Below are 10,443 nucleotides of genomic sequence, written 5' to 3'. Positions count from 1 at the left end.
TAATGCACCCTAATCAGTGCATCTAAGATGATTGGCTCACTGAGATTTGGATGACGGAATCACAGTGTATCTTCACAATACTGATTCACTTTCATTCTTGATAGGCACATTGGGAAAATGGAACAGAGTTTCATTTATAAGAGTTCTCTCACTGGAATCCTTGAATAAATAGACCATAGGACAAATAAGATCTTTAAAGGTATTAAGGAATAAATAGGTACCTTTCTTTCATTATCACATTCCACATTCAGAGATAAATTGGCTCCTTCTGCTCATTATATTTTTTATCCTCAAATGCAATACATTTCTCTGAGAGACTTCAAGATTATTGTTGTATTGAAGCCAAAGAAGAATTAATTTAACTAATGCAGTGATTCCAGTAAATACAATTTGCAAAACTTTTCAGTATGTAAAAATGGCATATCATTATGAACTTACTACTTGATTCTTTGTTTTACTAAAGCATATTTGTACAAGCTGAGCATTTTCCAAAGGTTCTTGGTTCCAGCAATTTTTCCTTATTACACAAGTACTCATCTAGAAAAATGTTCCACAATGTGAAACAAGAAAGCATAAAGGAGATCATTTTGTAGCATTGCAAAAAAGCATATAGACAATAAGTTTACATAACCTAATTCTTCTTTTCTTATACCAGTTTAGTTGCTATATTTGAGAACATTGTGAAACAAACTAGATTTGTACCTGGAGCCTCCTCCTCCTCTTCCTCCTCCTCTTTTATCTGTGGTTTCAAAAAAAAAATCCATCAAATATTCAAAACATGTGGTAGTTGGAAATTCCAAGTTTGACTATTAAGTGTCTTAGCTCGAATTCACTTTACATTGTGTGGATTATTTGAATTGTGAATTGGAAAACACTAAGGATCAAATTTTCACTCATTCATTCAACAAACAGTCATCTAGCATTTTTGTATAGCTGGCTCTTATTCTGGGAATATCATAAAATGTCCTTTTTTTGGAATGTTACATCTTAAAAACATCTCATCTCTACCTATAGACATATAAATAAATAAATGCCAGTATTATTTTACATTCAAATGAAAAAATTTAGACAAAGGAGAGAAAATACTTACAGTCACAATTATTTTTATGGATCACATGTGGTTGATAAATCCTGTATTAATGCACATTACATTCCTTTCACTTTTTTCATCCTGTGATATTTTTGTTGATATTTTCCCAGATTGCCCATGAAGGATTTCTTTCATATGTTAGGGTCTTCCAATGGTCCTTTAAAAAAATGCAGTTTTGTTTATGCATGAAAACAAACAAACAAAAAACCACAAAAAACACACTCCGGTCAAATATATTCACCAATTTATTTTATATAATATGGTATTCACAAGGCAACACACATATGTGTATAAATACATGCATATATGAATTATGCATGTGTGTTTGTATAGATATGACTATATAATAAAATATACAAATATCTGACTGTAGATCATGGGAGTGTCTCATGGTAGCTGTGAGTAGTTTTTAAAAATGAAAATGATTATTAGTTACCCAAAAAGGATTTTTTAAGGCTACCATTGTGAGTTATGATTAAATAAATAGCAAGAATGAGGAAAAATATTAAATACCCTTTGTGTTTCTGTTTTTATTCTCAAAATATCAGAAAAAAAACTATGATAAAAAATGTTACCCACCTGCTGGTGGGCAGAAATATGATAAATTTTCATAAAGCACAGACTCTTGGACCAGGCTATCAGTTGTCTCTAAATTAGATCTAAAAGGAAATGGTCACTAAGGTGGTGATTTGATTTACCAATATCTTTCCTTAAGGATTCCATTACTTGATCAAAACTCAGAAAGGTAAGGCCATTGAATCCATCTACAGAAATATTTATTTTTCACCAAATGATGTAAAATACTTAGATTTTTTTACTCTGTTCTTTTCTCTTCTCTGTCCTTTCTTTTCTTACCTCTTCTCTTCTCTCTTTTTTCCTTTTCCTCCCTCTCCTTTATTTTCTCTTTTTTCCATTCTTTCCTTTCTTTTTTGTCTTTCCTTTAGTTCCCCTCTGCTTTATACCCTTTAAAATGTGTACAGTATGTGTATATGTATTTGTATACAGTGTTCTAGCAATTTTTTTTGCAAAGTAGTATATAATCTATTCCAAAATTTCACCTGTAATATGTCTCTGTTTGGTAAGGAAATTATTATCATTGTTTCCTGAGATTCTAAGGTCTTTTGGCATGCCCATGATGATAGTTATTTTATGTTTCTTTAACTTCTAAAAATTCTGATAACATGATTTTATTTTGAACATTATTCATTTGTCAGATTCAGCTTATTATTTGAACGAACTAGGTCTCAGTCACTATAATTATGCATGGTGCCTTCTTTTCTTTTTTTATCTTTTCAAATCTGTTGTTTACTTTTTCCTTTATTCTTTACCAATACTTCTGAAACATTTTTTATATAATGGACCTTTTCAGCAGTTTGACAAAGTCTATGGTCACTTTCCAGAACAATATTTTTTATGATATAACATACAGTAGTACAAAAGATGCCAATTATGTTGGGGGGGGAAATATCAAAACATCAAAAAAATTCATAGACCTCAAATTAGGATCTATTCTTCTAAGCTGTAATAATTTGACCATTCAATCAGATTTGAATGATTTTCAAATGACTCCCATATAATCAGTTATCTATCCAAACAATAAATAATTTCATTTGCATGAAATAATGCCATTTAATGCTTCCTATATCCAAGACAACTTGACTATTTTCTTTTACAATAAAACAGAAGAGTTTCTTTTCTGACTAGACTATAGGGAGTCTCATTTCTTATTCTTAAAAAAATATTCACCAGCATAGTTACCTTTGTATTCCCTTTATCTGCTTTCATATTGAAATGCCTGAGTATCTTTATAATTGTTTATATATTTTGAAGAATCTTTTAACATTTCTCAGAGAAACTCTGAAAAAATATTTACAAATAATGTGCCCAAATTAGCATTGTAGACACTTTTCTTAGGTTTATTGAGCATTCCAAGAAGAGAAGAGCAAGACTCCAATTAAATCATGTCACCTTTAAATCAATAATAAAATGAAAAAGTGCTTATCATTTTATTTATATATATGGATACATAGACATAGAATTTGATGAAGAAGCAGGACATCCAATCCAATTCATACTTGAAATGAAAATTCATAAGACCATCATTTTATAGTTGGAAAGCAGTTTAAAAGACATCTAATAATTGTGAAATTGATGAAACTGAGACCTAAAGAAATTGATTTGCTAAAGGAAATACATCTTTTTTTTTTGAAATTTTTTAATTAAATGTTTTGGAATATTTTTCATGGTTACAAGATTCATGTTCTTTCCCTCCCCTTCCCCCAGCCTCCTCCCATATATGATGCACAGTTCCACTGGGTTTAACATGTGTCATTGATCAAGAGTTATTTTCATATTATTAATAGTTACACTAGGGTGATCTTTTAGGGTCTACTTCCCCAGTCATATCCCCATTGACCCATGTGATCAAACAGTTATTTTTCTTCTGTGGTTCTTTTCCCACAGTTCTTCCTCTGAATGTGGATAGCATTCTTTCTCATATGTCCCTCCAAATAGTTCTGGATCATTGCATGGCTACTAGTAGAGAAGTCCATTACATTGTATTGTACCACAATGTATCAGTCTCTATGTACATTGTTCTCTTGGTTCTGCTCTTTTAACTCTACATCAGTTCCTGGAGATTGTTGCAGTTCACATGGAATTCCTCAAGTTTATTATTCCTTTGAGTATAATCATATTCCATCACCAGCATATACTGCAATTTGTTTAGCCATTCCCCAATTGGAGGGCATCTCCTCATTTTCCAATTTTTTGCCACCACAAACAATGTGACTATGAATATTCTTATACAAGTCTTTTTTTCCTTATTATCTCTTTGGGGTACAAACCCAGCAGTGCTATGGCTGGATAAAAGGCCAGACAGTCTTTTGGACTCTGGGCATAGTTCCAAATTGCCCTCCAGAATGGTTGGAACAATTCACAACACTACTAGCAATGCATTAATGTTCAAACTTTGCAACATCCCCTCCAGCATTCATTACTTTCCTTTGCTGTCATGTTAGCCAATCTGCTAGGCATGAGGTGGTACCTCAGAGTTGTTTTGAATTGCATTTCTCTAATTATAAGAGATTTAGAACACTTTTTCATGTGCTTATTGATAGCTTTGATTTTTTATCTGAAAATTGACTATTCATGTTCCGTTCCCATTTATGGATTGGGGAATGGCTGGATATTTTGTAAAATTGATTTAGCTCTTTATAAATTTGAGTAATTAGACCTTTGTCAGAGGTTTTTGTTATAAAGATTGTTTCTCAATTTGTTAATATTTTGGTTCCCTTCTAATTATGGTTTTGTTGGTTTTGTTTGTACAAAACCTTTTTAATTTAATGTAATCAAAATTATTTATTTTGCATTTTGTAATTTTTTGTAACTCTCGCTTGGTCTTAAAATCTTTCCTTTCCCAAAGATCTGACAAGCATATTATTCTGTGTTCACCTAATTTACTTATTGTTTCCTTCTTTACATTTTAGTCATTCACCCATTCTGAGTTTATCTTGGTGTAATGTGTGACATGTTGATCTAAACGTAAACTCTCTCATACTATTTTTCAATTCTCCCAGCAATTTTTGTCAAATAATGGATGTTTACTCCAAAAGCTGGGATCTTTGGGTATATCATAGACTGTCTTGCTGAGGTCACTTACCCCAAGTCTATTCTACTGATTCTCCCTTCTGTCTCTTACCCTGTACCATATTGTTTTGATGACCACTGCTTTAAAGTACATTTTAAGATCTGGTACTGCTAGGCCACCTTCCTTCACATTTTTTTTCATCATTTCCCTTGATATTCTTGATCTTTTGTTTTTCCAAATAAACTTTGTTATGTTTTTTTTTCCTAATATAGCAAAAAAAAACGTTTTTTGATTGTTTGATGAGTATAGTACTACATAAGTAAATTAGTTTGGGTAGGATTGTCATTTTTATTATATTAGCTTGTCCTATCCATAAGCAATTAATGTTTTATTCCAATTATTTAGATCTAGTTTTAATTGTGTGGAGAGAGTTTTACAGTTGAGTGCATGTAGTTCTTGTGTTTGTCTTGGCAGATAGATACCTAAGTATTTTATATTGTCTAGGATGATTTTTAAGGGAGTTTCTCTTTCTAACTTTTGCTGCTGGGATGAGTTGGAAGTATATAGAAATGCTGATGAATTATGTGGGTTTATTTGTATCCTGCAACTCTGATAAAATTGTTGATTATTTAGACAAGCTTTTTGGTGTATTCTCTATGATTCTTTAAGTAGAGCATAATATCATCTGCAAAGAGTGATAGCTTGGTCTCCTCATTACCTATTTTAATACCTTCTAATTTCTTTTTCTTCTCTAATTGCTAGTGCTAATATTTCTAGTTCAATGTTAAATAATAAAGGTGATAATGGGCATCCTTGTTTCACTCCTGATCTTATTGGGAATGCTTCTAATTTACCCCCATTGCAGATGATGCTTGTTGATGATTTGAGATATATAATGTTTACCAATTTTAGAAAAGGCCCATCTATTCCTATACTTTCTACTATTTTTAATAGGAATGAATGTTGTGTTCTTTGAAAGGATTTTCTGCATCTATTGAGATAATCATGTGATTTTTGTTGGTTTACTTGTTGATATGATCAATTATTTAAATGATTTTCCTAATATTGAACCATCCTTTCATTCCTGGTATGAATCCTGCCTGGTCATAGTGGATGACCCTTGTGATGACTTGCTGGAGTCTTTTTGCTAGTATCCTATTTAGGATTTTTGCGTCTATATTCATTAAGGAGATTGGTCTATAGTTTTCTTTCTCTGTTTTTGACCTGCCTGGCTTTCGGATCAGTACCATGTTTGTGTCGTAGAATGAATTTGGTAGAACTCCCTCTTTGCTTATTATGTCAAATAGTTTGTATAATATTGGGATTAGCTGTTCTTTGAATGTTTGATAGAATTCAATTGTGAATCCATCAGGCCCTTGGTATTTTTTCTTAGAGAGTTCTTTGATGGCTTGTTCAATTTCTTTTTCTGATATGGGATTATTTAAGTATTCTATTTCTTCTTCTTTTAAATTAGGCATTTTATATTTTTGTAAATATTCATTCATATATATATATATATATATATATATATAACCTAGATTGCCATATATATTGCTATATAATTGGGCAAAATAGTTTCTAATGGTTGCTTTGATTTCCTTTTCATTAGAGGTGAGGTCTCCCTTTTCATCTCTGATACTGTCAGTTTGGTTTTCTTCTTTCCTTTTTTTATTAGGTTCACAAGTACTTTGTCCATTTTATTTTTTTCAAAGTACCAGGTTCTAGTCTTATTTATTAATTCAATGGTTCTTTTAGGTTCAATTTTATTAATTTCTCCTTTCATTTTTAGGATCTCTAATTTAGTTTTCATCTGGGGATTTTTAATTTGTTCACTTTCTAGTTTTTTAATTTGCATGACCAATTCTTTGACTTCTACCCCCCCCCCCCCCAGTTTGTTATATATGTGAAATCAAGGATATGAATTTCTTCCTTAGTGCTACTTTGGCTGCATCCCATATATTTTGAAAGTGTAATGGTTAAAATTATGGTTGAGACTGAATTTAATAATTATATTTGGTCATCAAGGATTTTATTTGTAAAATCCTAATAAAATACCCAAACTCAGCTGGAAATCTTATAGTGACTTAATTGATATAGTCGAGGAGATTTAAGACAAAGGAGGAAGGAAGGGGCTAGTACCGGGCAGGAAGATTAGGAGATCTAGAAAGTAAGATTTTGAGTGTGAAGGAGGAAAGAATCAGCCTGACCTCCAAAGAGGCTCAGCTAAGATTCCTGAACCTGAATCAGCTCAAGGGCAAAACTCACCACCCAACACTCCAAGATGTCAAAACACTTAGCACACTCTCAGCCAGAGTCATCTCTCCAGGGAAAAGAGGAAGGGACAGGAAGTGACATCCCTTATATGGATGTTTTTGCATCACTTTCCTGTGTCTCTTCTGTACCACTGATGGCTTAACTTTACTTAGGACAGCCCAGGTGTCTGTCCTTTTTTCTGCACATGTCTGTTGAAGGCTATTCCTTAGATAATTATATCTTGAGTTTAATACAGACCTTCAAATTCTTGTTAAACTAAGAAGGGAGGAGAAATGTAGAGTTTCCAAGACCTGATTCTGTTATTCCAAGTATCTCTATTGTTATTGATCAGGAAACAGCTAAATCAAATCTTCTAAAGAATGGTCTGATTAGGGTGGAATAGTTTTAAAATTCACAATAGGATGTCTCATCAATGTCATTTTCTTCAATAAAATTATTAATTGTTTCTATGATTTGTTCTTTAACCAATTTTGGAGATACCTGTTTGAGGTGAAATATTGGCCAGCAACCCTTGCCCCCAGGAGGAAAGATAGATAGAGGTTTGTCTCTGGGGGTGTAAACCTTAAAATTTCTTAGACTTGTGAATGTTGGAAATTTCACCATTAGAAGGTTTCATGCTTGTAGGGAATTTCCTACTGATAGTGGGAACTCTATTGGAATGTGAACCCCATTGGCATGGGAGGTTCCTCCTCCTCCCTTCTTAAGATTACTTTAGGACAGAAACCTTTTGCTGAACAATGGAAAGGGCTTTGACCTATGCTTAAGCATAGAACAGGAAGTTCTTTGAGTCATGATTGATTTTAGAATTGATACAATAGAGATACTTGGAATGACAGAACCAGGTCTTGGGAACTTCCAATCTCCACCCTGCTCAGGGTAATAGGATTTAGGAAGGTCTGCAGCAAAGGATCAAGATTTAATTATTTGAGAATATGGCCTTCAACAGACATGTGCAAAGCCACAGACCTCTGGGCGGTCCTGGGTTAAGCTAGAGCCACCATTGGCACAGGGAAGACATGGACAGTGATTGGTAGATGTGAGAACTGAGGGAAGGGAACTTGGATGGTTTCCTTAAATTTAGCGGGGTCTGAGGACTGAAGGTGGTTGGAGAGGTTTTGCTCTGAGAGGTTGTGCTCTGAGAAGCTTCCTCTGAAGGAAGCTGGAGGTGGAGGCCCCTGAGACTGTTTCTCCATTTTGGTCACGTGAGTGATAGGGACTGATCTCTTTTCTTTGCCTCAGCTATCTAAGGGCTTGGGCCTTTTGGCCCAGCCTAAACAGAGGGGGTATTTAAGCTCTATTCCCTTTTCTCTCTCTCTCTCTGTCTCTCTCTCTCTCTAATACTTTTCTTCTTCCTGTTTGTAATTAAACTCCATAAAAGGTTGACTGCTGACTTGAGTTTTCATTAAGGAATTACATAGCTGAATTCCTTGGCGACCTTAAATTAATATATATCAGTCTTTTAAAGTGATTTCCTTGTCACAGGGGAAACAAGGATCTGAAGCCGGAGGGATGGCAAGAAAGAGACCAGACATCGAATCATGTATAAATAGAGCTCCACAGACTTAAGCTCCGGCCTTCCACTTCATGGATACATGAGACAGTGAGAAGACCACCACATAACATCATGGGCATCAGAAATGAGCTAGAGATCTATAGAGACAAGCCACAGTCCTTAAACCCATGCTATTAGCATGGACTGTTATGGCTAAATGATAGGGATAAGAGCAATAAAGGAGAAAGATGGAGCATGGCCACAGGCCTGCTCCATGAGAGAGAAAGAGGTAGAAGTCAGGAAGAAAGATGAGTGGTAAAAGCCTTTGCTGGGCCTGTGGGCTCGTGTATTTATTGATTATCATATGCAAAGATACATAATGCATAGTAATTAATGACATAGGGGATTATCATTGGTGGAAAGGTAAATTGTCATAAGATAAGGGTGGATCCTTCTTCAGCCTGGGGAGAACAAAGAAACCTACTTTCGCGCCCAAACTAGTTGGATCAAAGTTCATTGCCTTACTGGCCATGCACTGGACAGAGAATGTGCTCTGCTCAGGTCTAACTTTATGACTTAATTATCTGTCTTGAGTAAACACAGCTGTGGACTGCTACACTGTTATTTAATTTTCAATTAAATTTTTATTTGCCTCTCCATGTACCCTTACTAATTATTTTTTTTTGCATTATGATCTGAAAAGCTTACATTTATTATTTCTGCTCTTTTGAACTTGTCCATCATGTTTTTATGCCCTAGTATATGGTCAATCTTTGTGAATGTACCACATGCTGCTGAAAAAAGATTTATTCCTTTTTGTCCCTATTTATTTTTCTCCATATATCTATTACATCTAATTTTTCTAAGATTTCATTCACATCTGTTACCTATTTCTTATTTATATTTTGTTTTGACTTATCTAGATCAGGTAGAGGAAGGTTCAGGTTTCCCACTATTATAGTTTTACTATCTATTTCCTCCTTCAACTCCTCTAATTTCTCCTTTAGAAATTTGGATGCTATACCATTTGTTGCATACATGTTTAGTACTGATATTTCCTCATTGTCTATACTGGCTTTTTCAGGATGTAATTACCTTCCCTATCTCTTTTAATCAGATCTATTTTTACTCTGGCTTTGTCAGATATCATGATTGCAACTCCTGCCTTCTTTTTCTCATTTGAAGCTCAATAGATTTTGCTATAGCCTTTCACCCTTTATCTATGTGTGTCTCCCTGCCTAATGTGTGTTTCTTGTAAGCAACATATGGTTGGATTTGTTTCTAATGTACTCTGCTATTTGTTTCCTCTTTATGGGTGAGTGCATCCCATTCACATTCAAAGTTATGATTACTATCTGTGTATTCCCCAACATTTTGATTTTCTCTCCTTGTTCTGTCCTTTCCTCTTTTATTATTTCCTTCTACACCAGAGTTCTATTTTTAATCAGTCCCCCTAATACCCAACCTTATTTCATTTTATTTTCTCCCCCCTCCCTTCTTATTCCTCATTTATTTTACTTATGGGGTCTTTTTAAGCTACTGCACACACTTTCCCTACCTAGTATTACTTCCCTCGGCCACCCTCCCTTAATGCCCCCTCCCTATTTATTCCCTTTTTTTTTTCTTAAGGTATATTAAATTCCCTTCCCCCTTTCTTTCCCTCCTCTACTTTTTTCCCTAACTCCCCACTCCACTCTGCCCCTTAGTTTTCTCCTCTCAACTTTCCTATAGGGTAAGATGGAATTTGGTACCCCAATAGATCTAGATGCTCTTCCCTCTCAGAATTGTTTCCACTGAGAGTAGGGTTTGAGTATTTCCTTTTTGCACTCTTTCCCTCTCCTTCTTATACTTGTATTCTCCCCCTCCCCTCCCATGTGCCTTTTTGTGTAGTTTAGATTATGCTAATTTTCTTATTCCTTCAAATTTTTCTTGGTGCTGTCTTCTCTCCCCCCCCCCTTTCTTTCTTCTTTTCTATATATGATTTGAAACTACTTAGTA

At 34.2% G+C, this 10,443-nt stretch overlaps 1 long non-coding RNA gene across 1 annotated transcript in view; it reads right to left on the bottom strand.

Moving 5' to 3' along the window:
* Positions 1-1,094: 1,094 nt before the first annotated feature.
* The window catches only part of LOC103099295 (uncharacterized), a 97,038-nt gene continuing 87,689 nt past the window's right edge, over positions 1,095-10,443 (bottom strand). Inside the window, exon 3 of the long non-coding RNA XR_471383.3 lies at positions 1,095-1,247. This is a non-coding gene — a long non-coding RNA (uncharacterized LOC103099295). The remainder of the gene's footprint in view (positions 1,248-10,443) is intronic.

This window comes from Monodelphis domestica, chromosome 8 (assembly GCF_027887165.1).
Source record: "Monodelphis domestica isolate mMonDom1 chromosome 8, mMonDom1.pri, whole genome shotgun sequence".
NCBI lineage: Eukaryota > Metazoa > Chordata > Mammalia > Didelphimorphia > Didelphidae > Monodelphis > Monodelphis domestica.
The sequence above is the reverse complement of the archived record's forward strand: the minus strand, read 5'-3'. Positions and strand labels throughout refer to the sequence as shown.